The 19,903-nt window shown below is 36.4% G+C and overlaps 1 protein-coding gene and 1 long non-coding RNA gene across 6 annotated transcripts in view; one reads left to right on the top strand and one right to left on the bottom strand.

Annotated features, from left to right (window-relative positions):
* The window catches only part of ZNF385B (zinc finger protein 385B), a 317,841-nt gene that overhangs the window by 165,452 nt on the left and 132,486 nt on the right, over positions 1–19,903 (bottom strand). The gene's annotated exons all lie outside the window — the stretch shown is intronic.
* Positions 1–19,903, top strand: part of LOC125911520 (uncharacterized) — a 70,656-nt gene that overhangs the window by 38,898 nt on the left and 11,855 nt on the right. Inside the window, exons 1-2 of one of the 2 annotated variants that reach the window (XR_007454351.1) lie at positions 10,167–10,433; positions 11,193–11,313. The exons of the other annotated variant lie outside the window; for it this stretch is intronic. This is a non-coding gene — a long non-coding RNA (uncharacterized LOC125911520). Of the gene's footprint in view, positions 1–10,166; positions 10,434–11,192; positions 11,314–19,903 lie in introns of those variants that run through there. 2 annotated transcript variants of the gene reach the window in all.

Raw genomic sequence — 19,903 nt, 5'->3', positions numbered from 1 at the left:
ACCAACTGTAATGGTAAGCATATTCTATTGTGTGTGGGAGACACTTCATGGGTGAGAAGGTAAGAAAGCACAAGGTAAAACTTCTGACCCCAAGTCTTGAAATCTAACTGAGATGTTTGTGAATATGTAGGCAAGCCAAGTAGCACTGTCTGTCCTACTTCAGAAAGGAAGAAAATCAAACAGACAAAAGGTCCATCTCCACAACTGTGTCCCCCTCTGCCATCCCTAGTGAAGTCCAGGCAGACTCACGACTCCCTCGAAATCCAGGATGCTTCTGTCCAAAACAACATTTCAAGAGTTGTTAATCTAGATTATCATTTTGACATGTACCACAAAGGGAGAGTTATTTTATTTTTCAGGGACTTTTGATTGTATATTTTAAAACACTTCAAAATTCTCAATTTTTTAAAATCATGACTCAATGAGAAATACATTTTACTTCAGTTTTGAATGTATATGTACCCACAACTAAAACATGAGTTTTACAAAACACTATTGATCCTTTCTATTTGTGACATACTCTATTTTTAACTTATTTTGTTCCATTTCATTTCCTAAAGCATCCTTATTATGACCCAGTGAATTAAGGTTAGCATAAAAAACACTGTTTTAAGAAAATAGGAAGTTCAAATTTCCAAGGGGCAAATGTTTTAATTTTCTGAAGGAAAACTATTCTTTTAAAGATCAAAGAATATTAGGCCAACTTCAGATGGATGCTATAGCATACTGCTTCTTATCTCATTAAGTATTTGCTCAGAAATCCAAAATATGTAGAGTTGAGTCATGCAACTCTTCCCGAGAGGAGAAAATACATCCCCAAGTTGTATTCCCAGTAGGAACACATCAACCCACACATGCAAATCACATTTCAAATGCCTTTAGTATTAGTGTCTTCAGATTCTAAATGTGGGCTTGACTTATAATTCCCTCTCTCTCTAGCCTTGCTTTTAATTAAAGAATATTTTTATATATGCATTTAATTCAGTAATTCTGAGAACTGCATCATTATTGACTAATCAGTGATGACCTTAATCTTAGATTTCTACATAGAAAAAAAATTGTTCAGGAAACAAAGGCAAAAAAAAAACAACCTTCTTTCATTAACTGATACTGTAGTTAATAACCCAAGTTAAATAAAGAATCTGGAAAGTACGTTGCTACTATTATTAATAACTGCTCAAACAATCAAATTGTGAATGGAAATATTTCCAATTTGCCAACATAACCCTTAGACTTATTCGTGCCAGAAACGTCTTAGCTGGGTCTTAACATTCCCTGGGAAAATAAGTAAGTTATAGGTTTTTTTTTTTTCACCATGTCAACTCTAAGATAATTCTAACTTAATTCTTACTGTGTATTTGCAGTTCCAGATCACATTGGACAGAAACCACTACTTTTAACAGATGGTTCTATTCTAGCCACAATCATATCACATTAACTTCCCAGTCTACCTATTAATATCCAACCAAATTAGAGCTTGGTGAGCTTCTGGCAGGTTTATGACAGTCCCTAAAACCTGCAATTTTAAGTAATTATAGAAATTCTGGGCAGGAAGCCCTCTAAAAAGATGATCAGCTTCATTCTGTTCTTTTGAAATTTTGAGACCATCCCAACCAAAGTGAGAGTTCTTTCTTCTATTTTAACTTGGAGAGAAGAAAGGATATTAGCATGAAGGATCACTCACTATGTGACTGGAACCATACTAGGTCTATCACATGTGTGATCTCATTTAAGCCTTATATCTTGATGTAGTAGGAATTACTATCTCCATTTTACAGAGGGGAAAGCAAGGCTCAGAAAAACTAAGTAAGTTGATCAAGGACAGAGGGTGCATGTTAGAGTCGGGGTCTGACCAAGAATCTGCAGAAACTAATGCTTGTCTGTCTGCTCTCCAAGTAGGGGGCTGCAGCTGGCCCCACAGACTCACAAGAGCTGGTGGTGCATGCCTCTTCCCAACTCCACGTTCAGTGAGGTCACACCAGTATCTTGAAATCAGCCACAGTGGGAGTATTTAGACCATACAAACTGGCAAACGCTACAAACCAGGGCTTTCTTCTTTAGATAGTCATTTACCAGCACACCACTACCGATAACATTCATATTGAGTATCTCACAAATGCCATGATTGGATGTTTCTACTGGTCAGTTTTTTTTTCATTTTCAAAAACAAATAATAATGAGAATATAAGTATGGTATCTCTCTATATGTGCTTTCCACATTTACTTTCCATGTACCTTTGCCTACAATTAAGAAAAACTCCAGTTATCTAAAAGTAGTTACAACAATATAATAAATCTCCGTATCTTCATGATCCAGACTTAATAATTATCAAAACAGAGCCAACTTTATTTCATTTATGCTCCCCAAACACTTTTTTCTCCCCAGCTGGATTATTACTTTTAAAAAAAAAAATTTAACTTTTATTTTTGAGAGACAGAGAGACAGAGTATGAGCAGGGGAGGGCCAGAGAGAGAGGGAGAGACAGAATCCGATGCGGGCTCCAGGCTCTGAGCTGTCAGCACAGAGCCCGATGAGGGGCTCGAACCCATGAACTGTGAGATGATGATCTGAACCAAAGTCGGATGCTCAACCGACTGAGCCACCCAAGGGCCCCCACCCCAAGCCAGATAACTTTTAAACAAATCTCAGATATTGTATTACTTTATTTATAAATAATTGGTTTGCATTCTTAAAAGATAAGCTCATTTTAAAACATTATAACAACACCATTATCATACTTCAAAATTATCAGTAATTCCTTAACATCTTAATACCCTGTCTATATTCCACTTTCCTTGATTTCCTCAAAGCTGTCTTTTATGATGTTACTTTGTTCAAATCAACCAAAGTCCACCTATTACACTTGGACAAAATGTCTTTTCAATATTAATTTATCTTAATCTGTTCATTAGCTTATTATTTTTTTATAGTCTTACCCTCCTTTTTCTCATATCATTTATTTGTAAAAGAAATTGAATCATCTATCCTATAGAATGCCTTAACTTTTGGATTTTGCTGACTGGATTTCATGTTATCACATAAAATGTCCCTCTTTCTTCTGTATTTTTTGGAAATTGACACTTAGACCTAGAGGCTATGTTCTACTTTTTAGCAAGTATATTTCATGGATAGGATTGTGTAATTGCTACTTGTATAATACTTGTTGTGTCTTTTTTTGTAATTAATGGGTTTTGGTATTCCCAGCCTAAGCTCTCTCTTGTAAAGATTCCTCATCAACCCTTCACCCCCAAATGGTTTGCACATCCATTGATGATCATTTCCTAAGGTGATTATTTCAAAAAGGGCTGCAAAATAATGGTGGCTTAGTTTTTTTCATGCCTTTTGTAAATATTGGCTGGAATTCTTTTACAAAGTAGACATTTTTCTTACCAACTCTTTGGTTAACCTGAATTACAATTTGTCAGAAAAGGCAAGATAAATATTTGTTTCTTCCCTTTATCAACCATTTTTTAGAATGACTTTATGCCCTCATATCCTTGACTCAAAGAAGTTTTTGGTTTTTACTCTTTGATTCATTATGCATTCATGGGTTTTAGTACATTGATGTGTTCCAATACATTTCAATTTTTTTTATCCTGTCATATTGGTTCCTGTGTCCTTCTGACACGACTCCAGTAGTTTTTGATAGTTTCCTTGCTTTCTGCACATTCCAAGCTCTTGTACATTTCCTGCCCCAGTCTTAGAAATAGACATTTCTTTTCTGAGGAGCCTGATTTCTTGTGGTGGGAAATTGTTCTGCCCACAATTTGAACAAATTCTATCTCAACTCAGGAGAGATTCTCAACCAGAACACTCTGAGCACTCATAGGCTACAGATAAAGTACAAAGTACTAGCAGCCAGTATTGAACTATTTCTTAGAGCAAAAGTTGCCATCTTATTACAGGATCTGTTGGGTTATATGTGTACAATACAATCTTTACCATATCCTAACTCTTTATTGATTGCCTCAAGCATATGAATGAGTGACTGTCTACCAGACTACACACATTTTATATATTAGTAGAGAATGGGGCAGATCCAGGTTTTCTGGGATCTGAAGTCTAATTGGGAAGAGGACTCTCTTTTAGAAATAAATGTAAAATTTCAAAAAAAAATTAAACAAGAAAGTGAATATTTACTTGACAAAAAATCAATGCAAATTATAAGTGTAAAATGGCTAAAAATCACAAAAATCACAAAATATGAAAAATAACATGATTTTATTAAATTATTCCCACTTCTGGTTTTGTACTCTTTTGATCACCTTTTCTTTTTTTTTTTTTTTTTGATCACCTTTTCATATGATAATGATTTTGTGTATCATTCTATAGATGGATCAGAAAGAGAATCCAGTCTTTCCTTCAGTATGGTTGACCAGATTTTCTTTTAATTCTTCATAGTTGGAATGCACAAAAGCTTGTGACTTAACAAATAAATATTCTCATATCTGTAGCACTACTATGCTTTGTGCCTGACTCAGGAATTTTTGATAAATCCTATCTGAAGCAATTCACATCTAAAAAGGGAAAAATACATAACATTTATAATTGTACACACCACTATATTATCTAGTAGAGTTCTGACAGGAGAGAACTTGCATTATAACTAATGATCAATTAGACCTCAATCATCCAGTTACAAGTTTACATCCCTGGTGATTGAAGTAAATTGTACACAGGTTAGCTTTGGTTCTGTACATTTCAATCATTATTTCTTCTCTACTGCCTATATACTTCCGTGGCTTACTGTAGAACGCATTTAATAACACAACATAGACTCTGGCCCCGCTGGGTGACCTGGCCAAGTATGTGACAGGACCTAGAAGCCATTTCTTTGCTGGGATGGTGGGCAATAACTTAATTATACACAGAAGCAACTGCAGACCCTATACAGAGTCAACGATACTCAAAGTAAATGTATCTCCCAACCTTCGTGTTCCACGCATACAGCTACCTCTACTTCCACTCAACATGAGGAAAACTAAGATGGACGGGAAGTTTTAGTGGAAGGAAACAGTGGTTCTAACCAGTTGTGATTAAAATACCACATTTCAGCAAATATTACAGAAGCATATGGCCACCTGAACATGCAGTTCAGGACCCTCCTGGAGTCCTGGGAGGCCCACACAAGTGACAGACCCTGAACTGTAAGCTTCACAGTAATTCTCTGTCTTAAGAGAATCATCACCTCACTCCTTAGTCTTTTCTTTCCCAATGGTTAATCAAAACAGAATCTTTCCGTCTTAGAACCTTTTCACAGTTCCTTGAACATTTATGGAGCATCCTCTGACTCTTTGGCCCCATCCTCAGGTGACCTTACTGCGCACAGAGAGAAGTCTGTGCTTTCCACGTTCAACACATACTCTTCACAAACCCTCCACGTGAATGCAAACGTATCATAATCTTGCATCTTGAAAACAATCCCCATGTGTGACAAAAGACTGATAGTGTCAGATATAATGTTGCTCTTATCTGAACTCTTCACTGGTGGGATCAAAGTTTATATGAACATAGGTCATAAGAAGCTGTTTGTGGATTAAAAAATACGGGACATCTATATAAATATATCTAGCTACTCGTGACAGTAACCCAAGAGTACCACAAGTAAAAAGCAAGAAGAGGTAGCAAATGATTTCTAGCTATTATTTTGGTTAGTGCCATAGCACACTCACCAGCAAGAGTAGCAATGACATTCTTGCTTTAGTTACAGTATGCTGTGCCTGTCAAGCCTGGAGTTGCCAGCAAGCATTTCAGGAAAATTTCCAAAGCTATTATTAGATGTAATACAGACTTTCCTATCTAGTTTGTAGCCCTGAGATCTCTGGCAGATGCCTTGGTGATTACAGCGGCTGTAATGCTCGGCATCTCGACAGACAGCCTGCCCCAGCACCAGCAGCAGCGACTGACTGGTGTTTTGCAGGAGGAATTTTTATTTTTATTTTTTAGATGCTTCAAAACAAGGACAAGGTCACTCTCAATGCCAGAACTTTTAGCGAAGCCATAACTTTCCCCTGTGTATCAAAGGGAAAGTACTGAAAGAAAAAATACAAAAACAAAACCAACAAAACCTGCAAAAAACAAAACCAGTTGCCAAGAAAATAAGCCTTTAAATATAGTGTTAGGAACGCTGGATACTTGGAACACAATGTTTCACATTTAAGACCAGCATCACCACCAGCACCACCAAAAATCACAGGTAATATTTATTTTGCACTTACTACTCATTAGGCACTGAGGAAAATATTTTATATTAAACTTTGCAGTATCCTGATTTTACACGTGAGGAGGACAAGACAGTCAAAGTATAATAAACCTGACCTGGTTGTAATCTGTAAGTGTGGGGTGGGTCAGGGTAGGGACCAGGGTTTACTCTCAGGCAACCTAATTGCAGAAACAATTTGTTAACTTCTGCTCTGTACCGCTTTACAGCACTGGTATGCTTGAAAAAACTCTTGATCCTGAATTTGGAACGGTAATAAAAATATAAGTTATTAGTATAAGAAAGCAAAATATTTATGCTTTCCCTCTGTTAGTTTCTAAACAGATCTTGAATATGATGATGACCACAGCACCAAAGTTTGCATACAGTTGGTTAATGTTTAGGTTTCTTAGCATTTAAAAAACGGCACTTTTTGCATATTCAAAAGTAGATTAAATCAACACTACTGGAAAATAAAATCTTAGATCAATTAGATTTCAAGCAAGTAAATGTAAACCTGTATTAAGTTGATAAGAAAAAAAGAGAATTAATCCATATATAAGCTGTTTCTAAAAATATTTTGACTAACTAACTAACTAACTAACTATATCTAGAGGGACATATATTCTGCGGACAAAAAGAATGGTGGGAGAAACTAATGTAGCATCGTGTGTCAAAGACACTAAAAAAAAAAAAAAAAAAAAAAAAAAAGTAGGAAATCTTGAGCTTGACCCAGTAAGTGTGTTGGTAGTCACAGTATTGGTGTAGCATGTATGGAACTGTTTTGTGTGCACTGCAGGACTGAGGAAATAGATAAATATATTGCTACTGGGGGTACAAGGATTGGGAGAAAGGGGATAGAAGTACAGAATGGGGTAAGGGGAGGAAGGACCCTATAATGCTAGAATAAAATTGATGGTAGTAGCATAGCAGTACTATACTATATAGAGCTATAACAGTACTATATACATATTGGTGTATGTATGTGTGCACATGTGCGTGTGTGTGTATGTATGTTCTAGTATCCTTTGAAAGGGCCTAGAAGCAATGACACTCCAGTAGTAATGAGCAAACCTTGCGTCCAGATCTAAGTTTTAGAACCAGGCCGAATTCTAAAAGGAAATTATGTGGGTATGCCACAAAGAATGTACTCAAACTGATGAGGACACATCAAAGAGGAACAGAAGCCAACTCTGAAGGACCCCCACTGGTCAAATTTGGTACAATTTGAGCAGTAAATGGATAATGAGAAGAATAGATTATAATAATATTGAATTGAAAAGTATATTCCTAAGTACATAGTGATACTAAAAATATCTTTTCTTAACGGGAGAGGAAGAAGGAGAAAAAAGCAAAGCAAATCAACTAATAAATGTAAACGGAATGATAGAAGTAGAAAACCAGAATTTGATAAGCACATAACAATAACCAAATCAGGTAACAGTCATCAATGGATACTAAAACCACTGGGTAAAAAAAGTGGGGAACTGGATAGTCGCACAGTCTCAGAGTATCACTATGAAGATTATATTTGTGTTACAAAAGGGAAAAAGTTGCTTTACAATGGAAAAATCATGCAGATACTACTTTTACCTTAACATCACCAGTAATGAGCACACTGATATCCTATGCCTCCTGAGAAGGACACAAGATTACTTATATACACATCCTGTCAAAATGCCTAATCTAAATCTAATCATGAAGAAACAATTTAAAAAAATCCAAAATGAAGGACATTCTGCAAAATTAAACTGGTCTTTTCAGTAATGTCAACATTATGTAGAACAGCGATACCTGCAAAAATAAAAAAGTTGGAGACCTGTTTGATTTAAAGGAGACTAAAAAAATATGACAAATAACACAGTATATAATCCAGACTGGATCCTTTAGTGAAAAAGAACGAAAGGAAATAATATTGTTTATAACAATATTATTGGGACAACTGGGGAAATATGAGTAGACCATTATATAACAGTACTCTATCAGTATTGCTCTATCAGTACTCCCAGGTATTTTGCAGAGAATGTCCTGTTCTTAGAATATCCATAACTGAAGCATTTAGGGATGAAGAGTCTAGATGTCCATAATAATTCTCAAATGGTTTCGCATGAGAATATATATACATATATATGCATATTAATGATATAAATGTATGAACATAAATAAGTGAAGCAAAAATCCATATTCTATATACTTTACAGAGTAGGAGAGCCAATACTTGTGTGGAAAAGTTAATATTAAGTAAATATTTAGGTGAGGGGGTAGGATGTAGGTGTTCCCTTGTACTATTTTTGCAATTTGATATGGTTTGAGATTGATCAGAATAAAAGTTGGGGGATATTACAATGAAACTGTAATGTTTAGGCTCCCTTTGAAAATAAAGATCTCAGCAGATTGCCACGTGGGAGAATATATTGTTAGGGAGATGATGGAAGAGTAGACAACTACCTGAAACAGCTTCAACTGAGCAGTGGAACTGAACAAGTGAATTCATGAGGTTCTACTTAGTGTTATAATTTGTAAACTAAGAAAAAATAGAAACAGGAAAAAATAATGGATGTTAGCTTGACTTGAATTTAAATTTTTAGTTTTTTTTTTCTTTTTGAATACAATGGTATGACAGCTACCACCTGAGGTCAAACTCATGGATTATTTAGTGTGAATTATCTAATCTCTAGTTCAAAAGTTATCAATGCATTTTATCCATCAAAAGATATATTTTCCCTTAACTTTTATTATAGCTCTATTAAAGGTGAATTTTCCATACTGATTCCAAGGGGCACATGCATCCCCAATGTTTTTAGCAACACCATCAACGATAGCCAAATTATGGAAAGAGCCCAAATGTCCATCTACTGATGAAAGGATAAAGAAGATGTGGTATATACACAATAGAATATTACTCAGCCATAAAACAGAATGAAATCTTACCATTTGCAATGACGTGGATGGAGCTAGAGTGTATTATGTATGCTAAGTGAAATAAGTCACCCAGAGAAAGACAAACACTATATGATTTCACACATATGTGGAATTTAAGAAACAAAACAGATGAACATAGAGGAAGGGAAGGAAAAAAAAACAGAGGGGGAGGCAAACCATAAGAGACTCTTAACTGAGAACAAACTGAGGGTTGAAGGAGGGAGGTGGGTGGGAGGTGGGCTAGATGGTTAATGGGTATTAAGGAAGGCACTTATTGTGATGAGCCCTGGGTGTTTTATGTAAGTGATGAGTCACTAAATTCTACTCCTGAAACCAATACTACACTAATGTTAACTAACTTGAATTTAAATAAAATCTTGTAAAGAAAAAAAAAACAAAACACATGGTATTTCCTAAATCCTCTTTGAATCTTTTTAAAAATTTTTTTGTTAGAGGTCTGTACTACCTACCATGGCAATGATTTCCATAATGTGACTACTGCATGGAAAGTAATTCTTTTTATTTATTATATTTTATTTGCCTCTTTAGAACTCTAAAGATTTCCCTTTGTGGTACTTCTCAGGGATTTGATGAACAAGTAGGTTCAGTCCTATCCATATGCTATAACATTTTATAGTTTTCAATCATATTCCTTTGTGTTTCCAGCTTGAAGAAATGGCACCCTAATCTTTTTAATGGCCTTCGCTATTGCCATTTCAATGTCGCCTCACTCACTTTTAATTGCCCTTCCTCAATCTTCCCCATGAGTTAGTTATATTTTCTAGAGGCAAAACAACTAGAAGAGAACATAATTCTCTAAATATTTACAGTTTCATTTCTGAGACCTTGATTTCCATCAGTTATTTATTTTTTTAATGAAAGATAGCCGTTGTTTTTAACTGTAACTTAGTTTAAGCTACAAGGGACAAATTGGCTTTTCTTGTAGTAGAAATGGACTCTTGGAAATTACCACTGTATAAATATAAAATAGAAGTCAAATTTTATCCCTCAAAAGTGTTATGTTACACATGCACACAGCAAAATTGAACTTCTATGGTCTCTAAACATTCAGGATCTATTTCTGATACTTAAAATTTTTTTTAATGTTTATTTTTTGAGAGAGAGAGACAGAGAGAGACAGAGAGAGAAAGAGATAGAGTGGGGGAATGGCAGAGAGAGGGAGACACAGAATCTGAAGCAGGCTTCAGGCTCCAAGCTGTCAGCACAGAGCCTGACGCAGGGCTCGAACCCATGAACCACGAGATCATGCCCAGAGTGGAAGTTGGACGATCAACCAACCGAGCCACCCAGGTAGGTGCCCCTATTTCTGATACTTTTACTCTTATAATATAATCCTCATATGCAAAGGTTGAGAGGCAAAAAATCATTTTATAGCCTGCTTGTCCTTATAGAGAAGTCTTGCCAAACACAGCAAAGCTTTTCCAACCCTCATAGTTGGTGAGCCAAATGAAGGTCGAGCCCTTCCATCTCAGAAGTCACAGTGATCAGAGGGTCTCATGGCCTGAGACGCTTTCAGTGTAGGTGGGAAGAAGACCTAGCTGTCAATGGTTATCTGCCCCCATTCATCCTTGGAATGAGTGTGAGCAACATGTAGCTCTCTTAGCAGCACAGCCTCAAAGAATTTGATTCAATTCTAGCCTGCAAGTTATTGAGAACAGCATCTTGCAAGGCTGTAAGAAACCATATTAAAACCGAAGACTGCTTTAGAATGAAATTGCATTTTCAGAGATATTGAAAACTAGTCTGAAAAAAACATTTGAAACAAGACAACTATACTTAGAGATATTATAAGCCACACATCCTTTGGGACCACAAAATCATAATATTAGAACTTGGAGGAATGTTGAGAAATTATTTGATCTGGTTTTCTACCTTGAGCCACTTGTAACAGTAAATGTTTTAAGAGAGTAAATAGGATTCTGTTTTTGGAGATCTCTAGGGTATAAGGCACATCTTCCTCCCTTCTAATGGTCAATAATGTTCTTCCCCTTCACCCGTGTATTCTCATGCCTTAACAGCCCTATCCTCATTTTTTTCCCCTTCTCATAGGGCCTGTGTTCCACAATGATCTTATTCTTCTTTGAATCAATATGCAGCATAATCTATCTGCCAGTTCTCCAAGAGTGATCTGTAGACCCCTACAGGTCTGGAGAGATACCTCAGGGGGTCTGTGAGTTCAAAACTATTTTCATAATCCTAAAACTTTTTTGTGTGAGCCTTTTTCACTTTGTTGACATTTGGACTGATGGTACAAAAACAATAGTGTATACATTTGCTGATCTTCGAGGAGCAAAGGTGGTGGCACCAAGCTATAGCATCAGTACTTGCCTTTACCACTAATACTCAGTTAAAAATTTTATTTTTAATCTTAAGAATGGCTTTTAAAATGCAATAAAAATGTTTAATTTCATTAAGTCAACCCTTCAATAAACATCTGCTGAATATTCTATGTGACAAAATGGAAAGTACACATAAAAAAGCACATTTTCTGTCCACAGTAGTATCATGGTTGTCTCAAAAAAAAAGAGGCTCTGTGTGATTGAGCTATGAATTGAAATAGCCATTTTTTTCATGGAACACCATTTTATTTGAAAGAGTGGCAGACGAACTGTAGTTTTAGACTTGGCAATTTGGCAGACTTTCTTTAAAAAAAAGAAGTGAATCTTCAAGGGAAGATTAATATTTTGGAAAACTATTATCACCACTGTGAGTTTGACAGTCTTGCAAGATTTTTCTGATGAGACTGATATTAATCTTAATATTAATGAACGTGATTTTTCGATATTATATAAGGAAATGTGTCGGTATTTGAAGGATTTTCTTATCCCAGGAAATCAATATTTTTCAAATGACTAATGAAGTATGTTACGGAATCATGAAGAGTTGTAAGATCCATTTAAAGTATAGACAGATCAATGCATTTCTTATAGTATGAAAAGATCACTGATACGGTTTCAGACTCCAACGTTGCTACTAATATTTGAAAAACGACCACTTATTAAATTCAAATAAATATCAAATTCAAAGGGCTACTACACAACAATAAAAAGAAATGAATTACTGGTGCTTGTAACAATAAGAATACATCTCAAAGAATTTATGCTTTGAGACAGTGAAAGAGGCCAGTAATATACGGTTCTTTGATATAAAAGTTTGGAGAGGGCAAACTACAGTTATGGAGAACAGCTCACTGGTTCCCAAGGGTTAGAGGTAGAAAGAGGGTGTGACTACAACGGCACAGCACAAAGGAAATTTTTAGGGTTACAAAACTGAATTGTGATTGTACTTATATAAATCTACATATATATGAAAATTCCTAGAACAATAAAAACAGCCCATTTTACTCTTAAAAGAAAAAATCATACAGCACAATGTTAGCTCACAGAAGATACACAATAAATGTTAGCTACATACATGTAGGAAATTCAAAATCCTGAGTGCCATTTTCAAGCCCCTTACTTAATCTGATTCTTTGATTAGATTCTACATTTGTAGATAAACAAACCCCCAAATATTTCCCCTGATGATACTGAAGCTCAGTCACATTTGGGAACTGCTAGTCTTGTGAAAATAAAGGGGAAGCTCAAATCCTGAAGTTTGCTTCCAGTCCTGCTTCTAACCATAGGAAAGCAAATATAATCCATTCAATCATCACTGTCCGCGATACCGTGAAGTTCTATTTGTCAGTACTGCCAGAGTTTGATGAAGGTACTGATAGCCGTTAACTTGTGATTGCTATATCCATGCCTTGTGCCAAGATCTATCTGTACTCAGTTCTCTCATTTGAATCTCAGAAAAATCCTACCAGTGAGGTCATATCATTTTGAGATCACATAGCTCATAGACCACAAAAGGAATGCGTGCAGCCACTGTGTGAAGCGAGCTCTGCGTGTAAGTTATCAAGGCCCAGTATTTACTAAAAATAGATGTAACAGGAAAACTTCCTTTTATCCTATATCCTGTAAGTCACAAATCTTTTGAAACTCACTTTTGAAGAATTTTCTATTTTAAACAATTTGTGATCAAAGATTTACTCTCATTGTGGAAATTCGAATCAAGATGTCAAATTCTTCAAAGGTAATTTTGGCAACTATGTATTCCTATCATTTCTTGGATTATGGGTAACAGGATTGGAACATTAGGCTAAAATAAAACATGAAGTCTAAGGCCATCATCTAATCAAACTAACCTGCTCATGATTCATGGACTCCATCATACTCCAGATCTCCCATTTTCCCCCAAATCATCCTTTTTGGCATCTTTCCTATCATAGTGTGTTTGAAACCTTAACATAGGATATTACAGACTTAAATTCTGTTACATCTTACAAAGACCACATGATTTTTTTAAAAGTTTGTTGTAAAATTTTAAAAAAAGTGTAAAAAAATGCACTTAATTTCTCATTATTTATTGGCAAGCAGATGCTTTCATTTGAGGCAGTGTCAGCCTTGTGTGCAATTTGTTAGAGAATGAGACATCAGAATTTTTAATGGTAGGAGTTTGGTGGAAAATATTAAAATACTATGGTCGCACACCATATCACCACCTTATTAGACTTACAAAGCAAATGGGAGAACCGTCTGACTTCACTCTGGCTCAGCAGAGCATCCGGACAACTTCTGTAACTTCTAGGAGGCGTGCAGTGTGCACGCAAGCTTATGAAGGAGAAACTCTGACAGAATGGTTGAGGGACGCTGACCTTCTCAGGGCTTATTCTCATCTGGTTTTTATTCCTAATTCTTGGACTGCTGATACAAGAAAGCCATCACTGTCAAATAACCTTCTATCAATCTGGGGAAACATCAGCACATCTCACTATCTTTTATGTATTTGATGTACTTAGTAATAATAAGAACTAACACTGACTGAGGTCTATGTGTCAGGCAAACTGCTAAGGGTTTCATATACACCATCACATAAGAGGGAGAGTTTTGAGAGAGTCCCTGAGAAGCAGTTACCCGCCCCGCCCCCCGCCTTTTTTAATGTTTATTTATTTGTGTGTGTGTGTGTGTGTGTGTGTGTGTGTGTGAGAGAGAGAGAGAGAGAGAGAGAGAGAGAGAGCGCAATCTGGGGAGGGGCAAGAGAGAGGGAGACACAGAATCCGAAGCAGGCTCCAGGCTCTGAGTTGTCAGCATAGAGGGTGACGCAGGGCTCGAACCCATGAACCATGAAATCATGACCTGAGCTGAAGTCGGATGCCTAAATGACTGAGCCACCCAGGCGTCCCTACAGTTACTCTTTAAAAAAATTTTTTTTTGTTTATTTATTTTTGAGAGAGAGCACAAGTGGGGGAGGGGCAGAGAGAGAGGGTGACTCAGACTCCAAAGGAGGCTTCAGGCTCTGAGTTGTCAAGACAGAACCCGATGACCTGGGAGATCATGACCTGAGCTAAAGTCAGAAGCTCAACTGACTGAGCCACCCAGGTGCCACCCACTCCCCTGCCCCTGAGTAGCAGTTACTCTTGAGACTCAAGCTTTGTGGCTCCCCAAACAGTTCATGAGGATCCACAAAGTGCCAAAAGCCTAGAGACTGCTGATGCCCTCTGAAGTGGCTTCTCCATCCTGACCTGTTGAAGCCCCCTCTTCCTATAAGTCCTAGTTCAGGTTCCACGTCTTCTATAGAACCTTCTCATCAGCCCAGCTGGACGTGTACTTCCCCTTCTTGGAGTATAGTAGAACAGGGACTACAGACAGGTGTCTCTGGAGACCTGCAGGGCCAGACCTGTGCCCCTTTAGGAAGGGGACTCAGAAGGGTAGGCCTTATGAAACTGTACTTGTATACACATCCATGTACATCTTCTCTCTGTAGAGGAGACCAAAGGTTTTCATTTGATTATTAAAGGGAATCATAACCCTTGGGGTTTATTTAAGAACCACATTAGGTCTAATCTGTTCCATCTGGTCTGTTCCACTGCCTTCACCACATATCGGCATCTTGCCCCCGATAGCGAAAACACTGCAATGTTTTCTAGCCTGCTCTCCTGCCTCTGCCTCGCTCCTATATTCCATCCTGCACAATGCTGCTACAGGGATCCTTTAAACATGCAAATCCGATGTTATATTCGACTCTGTGTCCCGTTACACACTTAACAGTGTGTTGGGCACAAGTAGTGCTCAATAAATATCCACTGAAGAAATGGATGGCTAAATGAACTCCTGCTTACAGTCTGAGTCTTCAGCTGAGGACCCCAATATAAACCTGACTTGCTCCCTGTGATACCGAAGACCTTTGGCCTTGGCACTGTAGTAAAAGTGTAATGAAATATAGGCTACTGTGCCAAGACAACATCACAATCTCCAATTTGTGAAGGAAATACATTAACAAAATATATTCCTAGTTTAAATGTCACAGATAAACAGATTACCATAAGGTTAGTAGGTGAGTGGCATTGAGTTCATTATTATTATGGTTTTAAAATATTTTTTATTGAATTTTTTTTAGAATGGCCAGGAATATCTTCCTTTGAGAAGAAGATTTCAATGAATATACCATTTTAATATAATTATAGATAAAAGCAAAGCTGTAATCTAGAAGCAGAAAACCTTTAGCAACTAAAATTTCACACATTTTTTTATAGTTGTTAGTGTCAGATGTCACAGCTTTGACTTTTTTAAAAATGTTTATTCATTTCTGAGAGAGAGACAGAGAGACAGAGAGAAACAGAGCATGAGTGAGGGAGGGGCAGAGAGAGGGAGACACAGAATCCAAAGCAGGTTCCAGGCTCTGAGCTGTCAGCACAGAGCCCGATGCAGGGCTTGAACCCATTAGCCGTGAGATCATGACCTGAGCTGAAGTTGGACACTTAACTGACTGAGCCACCCAGGTGCTCCAATGGCTTTGACTTTTAGACAGAAGAAGACTGCTTGCCCTCCAGGTAAGGCTGATATAAACTTGTCCTAGCTTCCAGAAATTCAAATTTCCCATATTACATTTTATCTATATGTGAATAGAATGCTAACAGCTGTGAGTTTCTGCTATAATCTGGAACATTCCCCAGAGAAAACTGATCAGGTTTCCTAGTTAGCACAAAAAAGGCTAGGAAACCCTAATGTGGCTGAAGTTGTCCCTATAATAGCCTAGAATGCTCAAGTTCCCTGAACCCCAAGATGCCTTTCTTTCTTTCCTTTTTCCGTTTCCTTTCTTTTTTACCATCTACATGTGTGAAGACATCTTTGTTTCAATTCTTAGAATCTATATTTATTGGTTTCTTCCCAGATAACTTTATATATATATTTTTTTCTCAATAAAATGCATTTATTTTAAAGAACTGTCAAGTAGATTTCCATATGTGGATGCTGTTACATTATTTTCCCCCAGTTTCATGGAAAAATAGTTGACATACATCACTGTATAAATTTAAGGCATACAGCAAGACAGTTTGATTTACATATATTGTGAAATGATTACCACAGTAGGTTCAGCTAACATCTATCTTCTTATAGAGATACAATAAAAAGAAAAAAGGAAAAAAAATTTCTTCTTATGATGAGAACTCATAGGATACTCTCTTAACAGCTTTCCCTCATATCACACAGCAGTGTTAGCTCTAGTTGTCATGATGTACATTATATCCCTAGTTTTTATATATCTTATAAGTGGAAGTTTGTACTTTTGACCTCTTCAGTTGTTTTATGTCTTGGCTCTTTGTAAATGATGTTCTATAAACATGAGGATGGGGTGCAGATATCTCTTTGAGTATGTTTTGTTTTCTTCGGATATATTCCCAAAAGTGAAATTCTCGGATCACATGGTAATTCTTTCTAGTCTTTTGAAGATCCTCCATACTATTTTCCATAGTGGTTGTATCAAGTTACAGTCCCACCAACAGTGCACAAGGGGTCACTTTTGTTCTCATCCATGCTAGCATTTGTCTTGTCTTTTTGATGAAGGCCAATTAAAAAAGTTTGAAGTGACATATCATTATGGTTTTAACTTATATTTCCCTAATGACTAGTAATGTTGAGCATCTTTTCATGTACCTGTTGTCCTTTTGTATATCTTCTTTGTAGAAATTTCTATACAGGTCCCTAAAGCCCCTTTAATCTTAAAGCCAAGCCAAGCCATGACCAACCTGAAGCTTCTAGCCTGGAGCTGCTCACACCTGTCTAGAGCCCCCTGGCTCCTGACCTGCATACCATACAGCTAAGTCTTAAGACTTACAGATCACTAAGCTCCAAATCATCAAAAAGTGATCCGAAAGCCATAATCTCCTGCTTTATGGCCGTGGTATTGAAGTAAGGTTTCCTTCAATAGCAGCTATACCAAAGACAAAAAAGAGTAGGTATGTGGCTGAGAAGATCCCAGGGATGGGGGAAAACAGAACAGGATGTTTACGTCTACAGAGTATGTGCATAAATCTCATAAGTTAAGGACTAACTACATAAAAAAGCCAAAACAAGTGCTAACAGCATTATAACTCAATAAACAAAATAGGAGGAGCACGTGTAGTTCAGTCTGTTAAGTGTCTGACTCTTAAGTTCAGATCAGGTCATGATCTCACGGTTTGTGGGTTTGAGCCCTGCATCAGGGTCTGTACTGACAGCATGGAACCTGCTTGGGATTCTCTCTCTCCCTCTCTCTGCCCCTCCCCTGCTCTTGCTCTCTCTCTCTCTTAAAATAAATAAATAAAACTTTTTTAAAAATTGAAAAAAATAAAATGTATAAAATGGAAAACTATGATCTATGCAGATAGAAATAAACTAGTGGAGAAACTAATGAGGAATGGGATATTTTTATGGTTTCAAAGTAACTCCCTACAAAATGCTTACTAGTTGTAAGGGGAAATAAAAGAGTAACTCTATGGTTGAAAAGCTGGGAAAACACCAACTTTATGAAGTAATCAAAGTGAACATCATCACTAATAAGAGAAATTAAAATCACCTGAGACCTTGCAGGATTCAATCAGAGGAATGTAGCATCGATTTCATATAATTCCTGTCCACAATTTATAACCTAAGGTTAATCAGGAGGAAACATGAAATAAATCCAAATTGGCCTATTAATTTTCAAGAGTCAAGATCATGAAAATTAAAAAAAAAAAAAAAAAACCAGAGAGAGAGAAACCACTGGCAAACTATTCCAACTACAGGAAACTAACCAGACATAGTAACTAAATGAAATGAGAGATTTTGAAACAGATTGCTTTACTATAAATAGATCTCTTAAGACAACTGTTAAAACCTGAATGATGTCCAAAGAGAAGAGGTAGGAATTCATCTATGTTAATTGCCCAACTATATTGATTGTATTCTAGTTTACTGACTTGTTTATAAAAAATAAATACTAAGATATTCCTAGGTAATAGGAAACTCACTCAGAAAAATAAATGTTCTTGATATAATATTACATCTTTCCTAACATTTGATTTTATCAAAAATTTTAGTCCTTCTATGGAAAGGTACACCAGATAAACAAGATACACCAGATAAAATACTAAGTGAAAATATGAAAGTACAGAATATACCATATGCTACTATTTGTATGCCTGCAAACATATATATGTACGTGTGTTTGTGCGTCTATGTGTGTTTTGTTTTAGTTTTTTATTTTGTTTTACTCTGCAACAAAGCATAAAATCTGTTAGCAAAGTTTGTTTGGAGGAAAGAGGATTAAGGACTTGGGGGAGAGGAAAGAAAAATTTTACTTTTAATTACATATCTTTCTATATTCTTAAATTTTCCCATGTTATATTTTAGTTTAAACATTTTTAAGTTAAGCTTAATAAAATAAAATCAGTACAAAGTAAAATTTTAAAACATAATTCCAATCATGATATCTATTGCATCTCCCAATACAAGTATCCTTCCTCTCCGCTTTTCCAGGCTAGGAGAAAAGAAACATCATCCCTGGAGACCCAGTGCTTAGCACAGAGCCTGGTATGAAGGAGGCAATAATTACATATTATTGAATAAATCCATGAGCCAGTAATTGATATACATAACCATTTCACAGCTATATGATTTCATCATTGTTTTCTTTTTGAGGCATAGAAGACCTGTGAGTCTTGTCATGTCTGTAATATGTTGTCTATACTCAATGTAACAAAGTTCTTCCCTGAAGATTCTAGAAGACCACAAAAGCAGAGTGAGAGATTTCACTTGGAAAGACTGTATGTTAAATAATATGTTTTTGAAGAAGGGAGGATGTTTAAAGTATGAAAGAGAGAAATAAATTGTGATTCCCATGTGATGTCCATGTTTACAACATTGGTCTATGGAAAACTTTTGCTTTATAAATAGGGTTTCTATATTCAGGGATGAACACAAAAAATGAGCATTGGTGAGAGAAGGTGCCATACGTTATTCAAGATAAGGGATGCTTGAAGATAAATAAAAGCCCAAGTAATAGATATATTGGTAAGTGCTGAAAGGGTAACATGATATCCTTCATGCTTGGGCTTGGTGCACAGGCTGTGGGATTATTGTTGAAAAAGGAATCCTATAACGAACTGTCATTTTGAAAGCAGCACTTTGCCTTTTCAGTCATTTGGCTATATCAGTAACTCACATTTATTCCATACACAATGGATAATTCATTGTCTTTATCAGAAGTAGAAAAAAGCAAATCAATAAGGTAGGGAGGTGAGAAATCAAGACACAAAAGTCTTTTGTGGTTATCTACGTAACATTATGAATTTTCTTTGAATCCATGTGTCACAGCATAAGACCTGGCTGACTGATAGCTAAGCATTTCCCTGTCTTATTAGACAGCTAAGCAGCATTAAATCTACTAGACAATTGATACAGTCATACCCTGATACA

This window comes from Panthera uncia (genome assembly GCF_023721935.1).
Source record: "Panthera uncia isolate 11264 chromosome C1 unlocalized genomic scaffold, Puncia_PCG_1.0 HiC_scaffold_3, whole genome shotgun sequence".
NCBI classification, from domain to species: domain Eukaryota; kingdom Metazoa; phylum Chordata; class Mammalia; order Carnivora; family Felidae; genus Panthera; species Panthera uncia.
This window is presented reverse-complemented; position numbering and strand designations above follow the sequence as displayed.